The 14,350-nt window shown below is 40.7% G+C and overlaps 1 protein-coding gene across 3 annotated transcripts in view; it reads left to right on the top strand.

Moving 5' to 3' along the window:
* RASGRP3 (RAS guanyl releasing protein 3) overlaps positions 1-14,350 on the top strand; it is a 98,730-nt gene that overhangs the window by 27,762 nt on the left and 56,618 nt on the right. The window contains exon 1 of one of the 3 annotated variants that reach the window (XM_072770555.1): positions 933-1,209. The exons of the other annotated variants lie outside the window; for them this stretch is intronic. The gene's annotated coding sequence lies outside the window, so the exon portion shown is untranslated. Of the gene's footprint in view, positions 1-932; positions 1,210-14,350 lie in introns of those variants that run through there. 3 annotated transcript variants of the gene reach the window in all.

Here is a 14,350-nt window from a genome sequence, read left to right as displayed (position 1 = left end):
TAAAATCTTTTTTGGATGTTCAGTTTGCCAAATGAGCTGACTGCCTCTCATATCTCCATTCTACCCTGCTTGGGCTCTGCTTTTAGAAAGTGTCACTCTTACTATACCAAGAAGTCAGGTGCTATCCAAAGTCAGAGCATCCACAGGCTCTCCTTGGAGAGGGGAATGAAGAGGATGGGGTGAGAAAATCAGCTAAGGTGAGAAGTTTGAATCCAACAATGCACCCAGATGGTCCGCCACCTTTGTGAGCAGCACAGGAAACAGCAGGTTCGTTCAACTTCCTAGCAGCAAAGCAGGCAGCAGCACATCTGTAAAGTGGCTTGTAAATCTTGTGATAATTTCTGTTTCCACTCTGATTCCCTAGCTGATAGTCCCAATGGCTCTGCTGTGCCCACCTCCCCACCCCAAATGTTGATACAATCCAACAGATAACTACAGTTTGCCTAAATTTGGTCTTAAGCTACCTGAGAGTCATTTCCATGAGCTCTCTAGGCGAAGTTGCATCTGAGGGGTTTTGGTCTTCATTAACCCTTCACACATTTGCCCCTCAGCATTGCCTGGCACAGCAGCCCCGGCCTTTGAAATTAAACCTAAACCTTAGACTGCTAGTCCACCTTCCCCAGAACAGGCTGCCCCATCTTACGGCCCTTCCAACAAATGGGAGCCTGGGATGCTGAGAAAACGAAACCGAGATGGGGCGGCACTTTGATGTACTGGGGGGGGGGGGGGTGGATTGCACACCTGGGACGCAGAGCAGCTTCCACCTGCCGCTGACCTGTGGTTCCTTCTTCTCTCTGTTCAAGAGCCCCAGTGAAAACCTGAGGGAGATGAGAGAGCACAGGGCCTGCCAGCCCCTTTCCCCTCCACCCCCACCACACGTCAACTTTCCACTTGCAGTGACCTGCCCTTCAGGGTGACTTATCAGCTGTTTGGGGTTTGCCGCTGAAAGAAAACAAATTGTGGAAGGTACTGCTCTGCGTGCTAGTGAAACGGCTGAGCCAGCTCAGGGGTTATGAGGTTTGCGAATTAGGAGAATAATGATCTTCAGTGCTGACCTCCTGGCACGGCAGCAGTATTTATCAGGAGGCGCATGTGACTGCTTAAGACACAGCGCCCTGGTTTGAAGGAAACAGCTGCTCGCGGCGTGCTCCGGCACTTGGCAGCTGGACAGGCAGGGTGCTGATGTGGGGTCGGCCTCAGAAGCGCCCGGTAAGCAACTGCAGAGCTTTGGAGAGAGGGGGAGACAGAGTGTGCGTGTGTGTGTGTGTGTGTGTGTGTGTGTGTGTGTGTGTGCAAGGCACTGACAACTTTTAACTTTGATTTTGGTTTCCAACGGCACTCAAGGAGGTATTTTATTTGTGTTATCTGTTAAGAGCCTTTTGTATTTTTACTGAACCTGCCTATTTATTTGTTTATTTTTTTTGGACTCTGTCATTTGCAGCAACGTCCTAACTTTAAGGGTGAATGAGGCATATTTTTCCATTCCGACCTAGGAAGCAGCAAGTTGATTCCCTGGTGTCTGGGGTTTCTATGATCTGTGGTGTTGAGGCTTAAAGGCAAGATTCGGGTTACGAAGTAAAGAGCCGGTGAACGTGAACTGATGGACTAGATGTGATTTTTAATCGATTTTTACCATTGAAATTTGAAAAATAGTGTTTTGAGAAACGTGCATGTCTGATTTGACCAGTTCTGGAAACGATCCCTTCTGTGTGTGACAACCTGCAATATAGACAACGAACAAAGTCATATTGAGGTTTAGATGAGAAAGTGTTTCTAGATTTTGGGTCAGCTTTCTAACTCCTTGAAGATATATTTGGTAGCTCTTTTCTTTAACAAGCTAATTCAGCTTCATTACTTTAAAGCTAAAGTTTTTAGTCGCCTTTGGTCTTTCTTACTTTAGATAAGAGGAAGTTAGCGTTTGGATGATGCTGGGTGTCCTCCTTCCTTGTCGATGACCTGAATTATATATAAAAGGGTTGCCTGCAGCTGGTTATCCACTCTGGGGGCTTGACAACTGGCTTCCAAGGAACAGACCTGTTCTTTCTCAGGCTCACTCGGCCATCCTGGAGCTTGCTCTCAGGAGAGCAACAGTGCAGGCACCCTGCTGGAATGGGGCTGTTGGTCAGGGACATCTGTCCTGTAGAGGCCACCAGCCAGAATGTTTAAGAAAGGAAAAGGGGATAGGGAGAGGACAGAACCGGAATTGATGAGGTAACCCTCTGCAAGTGACAGGCCTCTGAATCAGAGCCTGGGGGAGATAACCAAACAAGTTCCTTTTTCTGGATTGCCTGGACATTAGGAAGCGGGGGTGGAGGCACAGGTTGTTTTGACTTGAATTCTTAACGAACAGTTATTTGGCTTGAGACAAGCACAGGGCATTCTGAAGTGTGTTTCCCCGGGGTGACCAGGGGATTGTCAGATATGCTCAGGTTGCTGGGTTTGCCTTGCAATTTCTGCCCCCTGCCTGGAGGGAGCTCTGCTCTCCCCACACCACACCCCCCCCTTGAATGTAGAGGATGGTCTGAAAATGACCCAGAGCACGCTGGTCCTGCTGCAGCTCCCCTCAGTGGTTGGTCCTGAGGACCACACTAGTCAAAGATCGGGGCTGGAAGCACTCTCTGATGCCTATCTGAAAAAGTGGCTAGTCTGGCACTGAGAAATTTCTCCCCTTCTTTTCCTTAAAACATAGAAGAATCTACAAGACCTGGAATATTCAATGAGGAAAAAAAATATTTCTAATTCCTGCATTCGTTTTTATACCATTTGTGTGAAGTCCTTGATATAGCCCAGGGCCACATGGCTCAGTGACTTCCCTGTTTGACTACAGGGCACCAGCTGCCCACGGGGCCACTTTTTAAGGGAGTTTGCTTACGGTATAGTTTCACTTTTACTGCAGGCATAGTGGAAAAGGACTATGAGGTGCCATTATGTCTCCAAAAGAATAGAGACAACCACAATAAAATGGGGGGGGGGGGTAATCTCATCGGTAGTAGTATTCTTGAATTACTCAAGTGCTGAATGTTTGAGGCCCACAGATGATTTTGAAAAACCCAATGATAGCTTGACTTTCAAAATATCAACAGAATAATAAATAGTTATTTTACATGCAGATAGTACACTCACAGAGTCAGACTTTCATGTCTCGATAAGAAGTCTAGAATGTGCAATTTAGTGCATTCATTTCAAAGTTGAGAAAATTGTGACCTCTTTTTTCAGGTCAAAGTGCTAGTTAGTTGCAGATCCACAAGAGAGGGCCCTGGGCTTCTGCTACTATTATTATGTTATTGTTACAACATTAGCACTACTAATTATAACTTAAATTTATTGTGCACTTACTCTGCCAATTGATGTGCTAAGCAAGTGTATTTATTTTCACATAATCTTCACAATATGTCTATGTACTACATATCATTATACCAATTTGATAGGTGGAGAAACTGAAGCTCAGAAACCCCTTTATCTGCTGAGCAATATATGGCACACACAGAAGTGGCTCCTGGATCTGATTCCAGAACCTGCACACGTTAAATAATAAACGTGGAACACCTATGCTAATCCCACACATTTAAACTTAAAAGCTGAGTGCTTAATGGAATGCTCAATGGAATGCAAATGAGCATATTTTGTGTGCAACACAGATACACAATGTGTGTTCGGGCTCTTTAGCACGCTCCCCAGCAGGAAGGGTGAGGTTTCCCCTGGTGACAGTCCAAGCCCAAGTTGCACAGGATCACTGACCTGCAGCATGTTTTTCTCATTGAGAGTGGTTCAGTGATGGCTCTCACATTGGTAAGAACAGCAAGTTTGAGTTTTATCGTTACCGTGGAGCACACCACTGTCACTGCCCTTTTTGGCCCTTTCCTCAGCTTTTCCTGTCCCTCCTTTCCTTTGGAGGACAGCCACTCCACCCCTGCCCCACCCCAAAGAGCTCACTTGGTGGTGATAAAACTATTACCAGACCTGTTCACTGTTGTTCAACCTGGAAGGCTGGTTGTCCAAGTAGGTGGTGGCTCTTCACGAAGAGAAACAATGCAGTCCTTTGTTCTGAGCTGTGAGGGGGAGGTTATAGGCCAGGAGACTGAGGTGAGAGAGGAGAGCTTTTCTCTGCTGACTGGGTTGCTGCCTGGTCCAGCCTTTGCCCAGGTACATACTTCTTCCTGCACCTGCCGCATACCTAAAGACTGGCTGTCTTCCTTGTGAGCCATGAACCTTAAGCTTCTCTGGGTTGTCAGCCAGAGACTAGGCCCTTAAAGAAACTTCATTCTTGAACCTTCTAAAAATTTCATTTGGTTCTTCCATGTAGTTAAATGTCAAAATTAAGGTGGGTGATGAGAAGGAACACTGAGTAATACATAGGGTCTAATACATGATACACAGCAGAGGGGTCTTTTGCTTAATCAGGAGAACAATTAAGTATGGAGACCAGTCATGGATATCTTTGAGGAAGTTATTAATGTTTTTCCGAGGCTGTTATATAGCAAGATTATACTATTCTGAAGATCAAGCTATTTATGGGAAGAAAGAGGAATTTTTAATCTCCCCATCACCTACTGATGCTTCTAAAACTAAGTCCAACTCCAGGGAAGTCAGCAAGACAGTCTTGCTAAACCAGAACCACTGGAAATGACCTTCAGTTCTTGCTGGAAATGGCTTCCTTCCATGGCAGTCAGTGCAGTCCAGTGGGTTATGCAGAAACACATGAGACAGATTCAAAATCACCAGAGTCCGTAAGTTATACTCCAGAGCTGGTTGGTTGGGTAATTTGTTTGTTTATTTATTTATTCATGAGAGACACAGAGAGACTGAGGCAGAGACCTAGACCGAGGGAGAAGCAGGCTTTCCCTGTGGGAAGCCCGATTCGGGCTCGATCCCAGAATCCTGGGATCACATCCTGAGCCAAAGGCAGACACTCAATCACTGAACCACCCAGGTGCCCCTCCAGAGGTGGTTTAAAGCAAAATAAAGTGTTTGATTATCTTCTTGGGACCTTTTAGGATGAGGAAACAAAATTTGTGATGCCCATGTTGGCTGGCTTTGTTCCTTTGTTTTTTCTATCTTGTGTGTTCCAAAGAACCTATTCCCAAAGAGTTAACTCCCTTGGGTCCCACTTTCCCTTTGTATTGATGGCTCATTTACAATCCCTAGAGTTGTTCTGCTACTTGCAAATCACATTTCCTTTGTTTTATGGATTTGAAAGTTGAGGGGTTGGGGGGAGCAGGTGGGTTGTTTTTGTAGTTGCAAATGATCACAGAGGCATCTCTGGAGTCTATAGGTTCACAGTGTTTGATCTTGAGCCCATTTGTAGTATAAAGTCCTGCATTTATACTGGTATTTTCTGGTGTAAGGTACTTTCTTGCACTTTGCCACAATCCTGTGAAAGGAGAACATCATCACTGCTGTTTAGTGAGGAAACTGAGAATGAGGGAAAGTGAGTCATGGAACCAGTAACTGGCAGAGCTCAGCTAAATCCTCCATCTTCTGATTCTGAATACCTGGAGAATTGTCCTCTGTGATCAAAAGTGCTGTCATTTGCATTATCTTCTGATGAACAAAAGGTAAATGGGAGACTGATTCAGGATGTACCATCTCGTGCCTGTCCGTGAGGCTATTTCCACAACCTGTGGATATTTGTCTTTAGAAACAGGATCAGCCTTAGTGACAGACACAAGAGTATTTGTGTAGTATTTCTAAACGAACTTAGTGGTCTTTTTCTTCCCCTGCCATCCTACTAACTGTGGCATGATGTAATGTTCAACTTTTATAAGGCATCTGGGTCATTCGTTTGTTTGTTTTAGGTATTAGAAAAAAATGTAGCCTGTTGTTCAGCATGCGCTTCCATTATCCCACAAAACCATCAGCATTCTTGGAAGCTCCGCCTGGTTACAATACCCTTATTCTCATGGGAAATAGTTTATTCTGACTACTAGGAACAGAGTCCACTGTGACCATTTCCCTTTGCAAAGTTATCTACAAGAGTCCTAGCTCACTAGAATAGTTGAGAATCTTCACTACTAGTCAGTTTTCTGTTATGGTCACCCGATTCATTGTATAACAGAGTTATCTTTGTGTTGGCGATGTCATAAAAATGACAGTGCCCGATGCCTGATGATTTTACAGTGCAGCTGCACATTTTAATGGCTATGACTTAGAGGTGGAGTTGGGGGAAGCAAGGGAACAGCTCTTTGACAATAATAGCTATGACAGTGTTTCTTTCTAAAGTCACTTTTTTTTTAGTATGTATGTTAAAGGTAGCCTTTTCGAATTTAAAAAATTCTGAAAAACATTTGATTCATGAATTGACTCAGAGTGTTTTTCTTAGTAACTACTGTAATAATCAGAACATTTTGTACCTCTCAAGAGGATAAAAGTGGATAGAAAATTTTTTAAAAAGAAGAAAGAAAATGAAATAGGTTAAAGGCTTAGTGTTCTGTGGATGCTTGGGTGGCTCTGTTGGTTAAGCATCCAACTCTTGGTTTCAGCTCAGGTCATGATCTCAGGGTCATGGGATTGAGCCCGAAGTGGCGCCTATGCTCAGTGCAGAGTTAGCTCGAGTTTCTCCCTCTCCCCCCTCCCCCTCTCCTTCTCTATTATATATATATATAAAAGCTTAGTGCCTTGGATTCCAGTCTGTAGAATAGAAAGTAATATAAACTCGAATGCCGCTATTGTAAGTGGAGAATTCAACTCAATATATGAATAATTTATATGGCTGCAGATTTCCCAACATCTGATCAGTTTCCCTGTGATCAAATCAGTCATTTTGGTTTTTGAAGGCTCATGTATTCCAACTGCTGCCCTTTACACTATCTTTATGCTTAACTTAGTGCTGCTTTAGGAGAACCTGTGCATAGCCCACAAAATATTCGAAGACCCTTGCCTAGATCATTGTCATTAATTTGCTTTTGTATTGTAAATGTTAGAAATGAATGTGTCTGGGGTACAGTCTTTGACAGAGAACTTGTGATGGGGAAAGTAACATGGAAAAAACTTCGTCATTAATTCCAGAATTTCATTTTAGTCACTACTTTGCCACTGCTTCATTGTTTCAAAAATCACAGACAACTAACTACATTTGAATGTGTGTGATTTTAATTGCTTCTCTTTTTCCCCTCTGAGGTCTTTGTAGTGTGGTTGAGATCTTAGCAATTGATGAATTGGCCAAAAGGAAGTCAAGGGGCTGAAGAGGAATTCAGGCAGGGGCCATCAATCTGCCATGGAATCAATTTTTTTTTTAAAAGGAGAGAAAGAAAGAGAAAAATGAAAAAAAAGCTGTTTAGTCACTTGCCTGTTTTGAGAAAGTAATATTTTTATTTTCATCTAACAATTTAAAATGAGCTGACCAGTTTTCCTTAGAGACATTTACCTACGTTCACTCTAGGAAGATACCACTAAGGGGTTCCTTTTTAGGAATTGACACACACTGTTTTGACCAAACTCTCTGGATCTAGAATCAAGGAGCTAGGAAGGACAAATGCCTTCTTCAGCCATACTCTATCAACCTGCCTATGACTATCAAGGAGGAATGTTCTCAACATAGAATTCTGAAGCTCAAAAACTACTCAAGAATTTAAAACCATTTTAAAATAGAAGAGCTGAGTATAATTTCCATACTTGGCTCTGGAAAAATCCTACCTTGGCTTCAATTTGACTGAACTTCAGATTCTGCTTTACTTTCAGTTCTGCTTTTTAAAAGTAGAAAGTATTTCATGTATGCATGGAATGCCTGCCATTCAAAATCATATGAGTTGACAGGATGTTTTGCAGATTATTGTTTGTTTATGGCAAGGACAGTGCTCCATCTGAATGGCAGTGCTGTGGACTTCTCTGTTGTCTCTTTCCCCACTCATTCAATTCTAAGATGAGTCTGTCTCTTTTCCTTCTGTAGTTGGCATTTAAACATAATTTGCTACTAGGAGAGAAAAGAGACTTTATTTTCACAACTCCCAGATGTAGATATTATCACTGACACTCTTACAGAAGAGAAAACTAAGTTTCAGAGAGGCTGAGTATCCTCTGTAAGGTCACAAGCCAGCAAGTAATGAATCCAGGGTTCTGGTTCTAGTCTGTCAGGAAAACAAAGTGTGTGCCTTTTGTGTTGAACTTCACTTGTCTCTCACTGTGTTCATGCTAAAAACTGCTCACTGTGGAAAAAGCAGCCATTCTGTGGAGTCTGGAATCTGCCTGCTTTGCCATGCAACCAACATTACATCATAGCCATTTCCATTAGAGGGACGCTATAGGACAAAACTTCCTAGGACTCTGTGGATGCATGAGTGCATCCTGCAGTCTCCTCTTAGCCTCTACCCATAATGCACTCATCCTGTTCCTATCGTTGAGGTGTTCTCTCAACCGTAGTGCTCTGCACTTTGGGCAGGGTTGTCTTGCAGAGGCAAGCCTCTGGCTACACTCAAAAATCATTACACTATCTCAGATGATGACAGGTATAAAAAAGATCATGACTGGAGGACCTGGCTGATTGACCAGCAGTGACAGTTTACTTTAAATTATATTTGTTTTTTATAAGAAGTGACATAATATTGGCATTGAAAGAGGCAATTGTACTCACTTAATACATTTTTTCCTTGGGGCCGTGATTACAAATAGATAAAAGGGTGAAGCAGACCTTGAAGCAGGACCAGTGGAACATATCTCATGCTATTTTAATTCTGTTTTAGAATACCTTCTTTACCATCTCTTGGAAGCTGCAGGAGCTTTGGTTGACTTAAGCCAGCGATGGTAGTTTTATTGGGTAAGAATTGAGGATTTATCTTTTTAGCTATAAGGATGACTGAGAAATGTGTATACATAAAACTCTGTAACTATTTGGAATATTCTCTCATATCAAGCTTGTGGAAGAGAGGCTAATATGCTTGAAAAATTATTTTGAGTTTTAATCTTCAGATATGGAAATTTTATTCAACCAAAGTTATCAACTTCAATAAGTACAGTCTAGCTTATGGGACTTCTTATGTGGAAGCCAGAATTTATGTTTAGATAATAAAAGTAAAAGGAAAAAAAGTCTGGGACACCTGAATGACTCAGTGGTTGAGCATCTGCCTTTAGCTCAGGCCATGATCCTGGAGACCCAGGATCGAGTCCCACATCAGGCTCCCTGCATGGAGCCTGCTTCTCCCTCTGCCTGTGTCTCTGCCTCTCTCTCTGTCTCTCATGAATAAATAAATAAAATCTTAAAAAAAAAAGGAAAAAGCCCAAAATATATTTTCATACAATTCATTTTGCAAGTATTTTTAAACATGCTTTGTGTTGCATATTACACTAACATGAATCATGGCACAGACTTTAACCTATAGGATATTACCACTTATTTAAGCATATCAATATTTTTAAAAATTATTATAATCACGACATACAATATTTTGCCTATAAAAGAGGTTTGTATGGAGTTTTATGGTAGTTGGGAAAAAGGAGATAACTATCTGAGTGAGTCAAGGAAGGTTCCTTAGAGTTGGTGACACTTGAACTAGGTATAAAAGGTGACAAGGAACTAGTCCTTGTTTAAGAAGAAAAAACTATATTTTGAAGGTCTTCTTTCCATGAGGAGCATGTAATCTGGTAGAGATGAATCAGAGAGTATGCATTAGAGGAAGAATTGTATAAAAGGCTAAAGATTACTTGTTCTGATGGCTAAGGGTAGTGTTTGCCCTTCTGAAGCATTTAGATATTTTTGAGGACCATTTAAAGTGTTTAGAAAGTCTTTTTATTTTAGAAAATTTCCAACATATACAAAAGTAGACAGAATAATATAGTGAGCCCCTATGTATTCATTACCTGACTTTAACAATTTTCAGTGGCCAATCTTGTGTTTCCTTTCTATCCCCACAAATGTTCTCTTGCCCCAATATTAGTTTTGACACAAATGTCAGGCATTTAATCATTCCACCTGTAAATATTTTGGTATGTATTTCTAAAAGATGTACTCTCTTTTGAAAAATCTATAATATCATTAACATATCTAAAATAATTAATAATTCATAACTATTGTTATAGCTTTTCAAATAAGTGATATGAATATATTTGTAATCTGGAAAGAAAACTCTGGAGGCAACGATGGGAATATAACAACACCAAACTGATAGAAGACTCCAGAGGTGGGTTTGAATCAAGCCAGTAGTGATGGAGAAAATGGAAGAATTTTTAGAATACTTAAAAAGTAAATTGGTAATTCTTGAGAGCAATTAGATATGGGGGTAAAGGAGATAAGGGAGTTAAGGAAAATTTAGAGGTTTTTAACATGAGAGGCATTTGGAAACAAATCCAAAATATATCTTCCTATTACCCTCAAAGCTTTCAGACTTGGAACATTTGAAGTAATTTTGATTGTTCCATCTTAAGAGTGTCATTAACAAAAATTAGAAAACATCCAAAGTAACATCTAAAATTTTCAAGGGGTTAGAGGAGCCACTTGGACAGACTGATGACTGAGACTTCTTTAGTTTACATCTGATAATAGCTATAAAATCATAAAGGCTAATGAACATGACTTATTCATCAAAGGCCGCAAAACACTAAAGGTTTGAATGATGTAAATTTAAAATAAGGAATGGAATTTTTCATACTTTATGATGAAAATGTTCAAACAAAAAAACTTGTATATTGAATATCCATATACCACCAATTCAGTTTTATCATTAACAGTTTACCATGTTTGCATTTTCACACCTATTTGCTTATCCATTCTTCTATCCATCCACTGGTTCATCCATTTTTTTTTCCCAAAATAAGTTGCAGACAGCATTACACTTCATTTATAAAGACTTCATCATACATATTAGTAACTGGGGGGTTCAATATTTGTTTATGCAAAATTTGTATTTTACAAGAGAGAGATTAAACTTACACATTTATTTTGCCATAAGGAAAGGCTGTGATTCAAGAAGGATTAACACAATTCATGGCTGATTCCTGCTAGGTTATTTATGAAAATGAGAAGCGTTTGAGAACTTCCTGATCCTCAAAAGTTATCATATGGAGCAACCATAACCTTACTGCAAAACAGCCTCTGAGGCAATGTCAAGTATTGACTTGGCAAAACTAATGCTTCTTAGTAAATGTTAATTGAATTTGAATGTGAAGAAACTGGCACCCAGAAAGCATAAGCTCTCTGCCAGTAAGTGATTGAGCAGGTATGAGAACAGATCTCCTCCAGTAGTTTCACACTGAGCTTCAGTCCCCTCCTGTAACTACTCTGTAGAATAGTGTGACAGAGTGGATGGTTTATAAGTAAAAACTGTAGTACAGGCAATGTATTCCATACAAAGTCATCCTGAGGTTAGTCAAGAGGAGCCAGTATGTGGGCAAGAGGAAAGAAGGTAAACTATTTTCACAAAAGAGAACTTTTTATCCACAAATGAAGAAAAAAAATGCCTGTGTTCATACATCCTCTGACATTCTCCAGAAAGATTAAATGCAGCTTGTGAGGGATCCCTGGATGGCTCAGCGGGTTAGAGCCTGCCTTTGGCCCAGGGCGTGATCCTGGAGTCCCAGGATTGAGTCCCACATCGGGCTCCCTGCATGGAGCCTGCTTCTGCTTGCGCTCTCTCTCTCTCTCTCTCTCTCTCTCTCTGTGTGTGTGTGTGTCTCGCATGAATAAATAAAGTCTTTAAAATAAAATAAGTCTTAATAAAAATATTTTAAAAATAATAAATAAATGCAGGTTGTGATAAACAGAAAAAATAAACTAAAACAGAAAATGATTAGCACAGGAATAAAACAAAGGCCAAAGTATGTCAGTTAGGGGAGTGATGAACAAGCTTAGACTTAGAAAGCTTTGAAGTGTTGTAAGTGAAATAAAATTCTGCCATGTTAAAACCCACAAACTGGCTCAAGAATTAAAAAATCAAGTTGAGAGGATGTCTAGATGATGCATTTGTTCAAATGCTTATTGCTGATGAAGATATCTAGGATTCATTTGAAAAATTCAGTCAGATAGCCAGGCATTTGCTTACATGAAAAAGCAGACATTCTAATACTAGAAAGAAATTTAGGTGTTTGATGGACTTTTTCAGTTTCCATTTTGATGTTAGGACATCAGTCTATTTCAATGGTTTTCACCCAGGGGCAATTTTACCCTCTGGGGACATTTGGCAATGTCTGGTGACAGTTTTGGCTGTTCCTTCTGGGGTTGGAGATGGCGAACTACCAGCACCTAGTGGATAGTGGCCAAGGATGCTGCTAAACATCCTGCAGTACATGGGATGGGCCCCCACAAGGAAAAATTATCCAGCTCAAGTATCTACACTACTGAGGTTGAGAAATCCTGATCAATATGTGTCAGTCACAAATCTTACACTAGTGTGCCTTAGAAACACTAGCTGATTTACATGTGCATTTCGCCTCATGGCTGCTACTGAAGAGCCAATACCCTTACTGAAACACTACTGTATGGGCATCAGGCCAAAACGAGATGTAAAGTGACAAGTCTTTCAGAATAAAGTCCACAGAAAGCAGAGCTGAGTGTTTTACAGCACAAGTTGACCGCATTATTTGGTATCTGAGAGCACCAAATGTTGGCAGAGGCAAGAATACAGATATTTAATTACTTTGAACATATTTAAGGGAATTCGCGCCATACCGAGCAAGGGAAGGGATCATTAGATCCTAAGTCCTAGGACAGTTCATTCTAGAACTTCTTCCTTTAGGACGTGGGAAGCTCATTAATTTGCTTGCTTCTTTCCTCTTCAAAATCTCAGGAAGAAGAACTGAGAGTATCGGAAGCAGGTGGATTAGATAAACTCCTGCTGCCAACCTGATGATTATATCTCTGACTTCTGTTCTCCTTAATCTTCCCCTTGCTAATTATACATGCTCTGTGTTTGCAACCATGTTCTCCTTTCTTCATTCATGCTACAAGAGGTGCTCATCCCCTCTATTACCCCTTCCTGCTCCTTCTTTAACTTCTTCCTCCCTACAAGATCATCCCCATCAGAATAAAGGGATGTTTCAGTATCTCTCATCTTATAAAAATATCCCCTGATCCCCACATCCTCTGCCAATTTCTCTTCAGTTCTAGACAAAGTCATTAAACTTGCTGTCTCTGTTTCTTTATCTCCCATTTATTCTTTAGTTCACACCAACTTGGCTTCAGTCCACAGCTCCACTAAAGCTGCTCTTATAAGGTTGCCATTGACCTCCTTGTAGAAAAAATTTAAAAAGCAGATAGCTTCCCATCCTTCTCTTGTTTGACCTCTCAGTAGCATTCAACACACAGTTTCAGCTTCCATGAGCATGTTCTTGTCTTGGCCTTATGCTTGACATTTTTCTTCTGCCTCTCTGACAACTCCTCACAATACTCTGCTGCTTTGCCTCCTTTCTCTGCCCTCTAGATGTTGGAATGCCCAAGGCATAAGAGTGGGCTCTCTTGTCCTTTCTCTTTAGGCTTTCTTTCCAAGCGATCTGTATCATTTTTGTAGCTTTAGCTGCTATTAAATTCTATCTCAGATATTTCCACGTTTGGATAAATAACTGCCTCTTGAGACCTGTACCGGAAATTTGCAGGCAACTCAAACTTAGCACATCTTAAGTACAGCTCTAGATTTCTTCCATTGTACCTCTCCTTCTGTCCTGTCAGCCTTCTCCAACTTAGTAAATAGAATTGTATTCCCGACAGTTTTTCAGACCTTTCATTCTCTCACATCTTTCACTAAATTAATCTCCAAATTTTAACACTTCAAAGAGTTCTTTCCTTGCTACTCACCTAAAATAATCTCTCTTGTCATTCTCTATCTTAACATCCTGTGAAGGTTTTCATTCATTGCTCTTATAACAACTTGTAATTGTATATTAGCTTGTCTACTTGTCTGATGTTGGTTTTCCTAATTGTACAGTCCAAGGCAGGGTTCTGGCCTTTTTTGTTCACTGCTGGGTACCCAGGCCTTGGCATACTGTCTGGAAGGTAGAGGTATTGTGTTCAGTCAGTAGTTGTTTAGCCAATAAAGGACTATTTGGATTGTAAGCCTTAAAGAGATAGTTTTTTTTTTCTCCTGATGAGATAAGAATCAGATCATTTTGCTATTTGAATCATACTCTTAAGTAGATTAAAAGATAGTAGTTAAACATCATTCAGAAAAGAGAAAAGGGGTGCCTGGGTGGCTTTTTTGGTTAAGCATCTGACTCTTGATTTCAGCTCAGGTCATGATCTCAGAATTGTGAGACTGAGCCCCACATTGGGCTCTATGGTAGGTGTAGAGTCTGCTTAAGATCCTTTTTCTTCCTCTCTCTCTGCTCTTCTTCCCCCCCCCCAAAAAAAAGAAAAAAGTTAATCTTTGATAAATGCTTGTTGGTTGATGAATTGGTTGAGTAGCTAAATGAAAATTCTCTTAATTTTTTTATA

This window comes from Canis lupus, chromosome 12 (genome assembly GCF_048164855.1).
Source record: "Canis lupus baileyi chromosome 12, mCanLup2.hap1, whole genome shotgun sequence".
In the NCBI taxonomy this organism is placed as follows: domain Eukaryota; kingdom Metazoa; phylum Chordata; class Mammalia; order Carnivora; family Canidae; genus Canis; species Canis lupus.
This window is presented reverse-complemented; position numbering and strand designations above follow the sequence as displayed.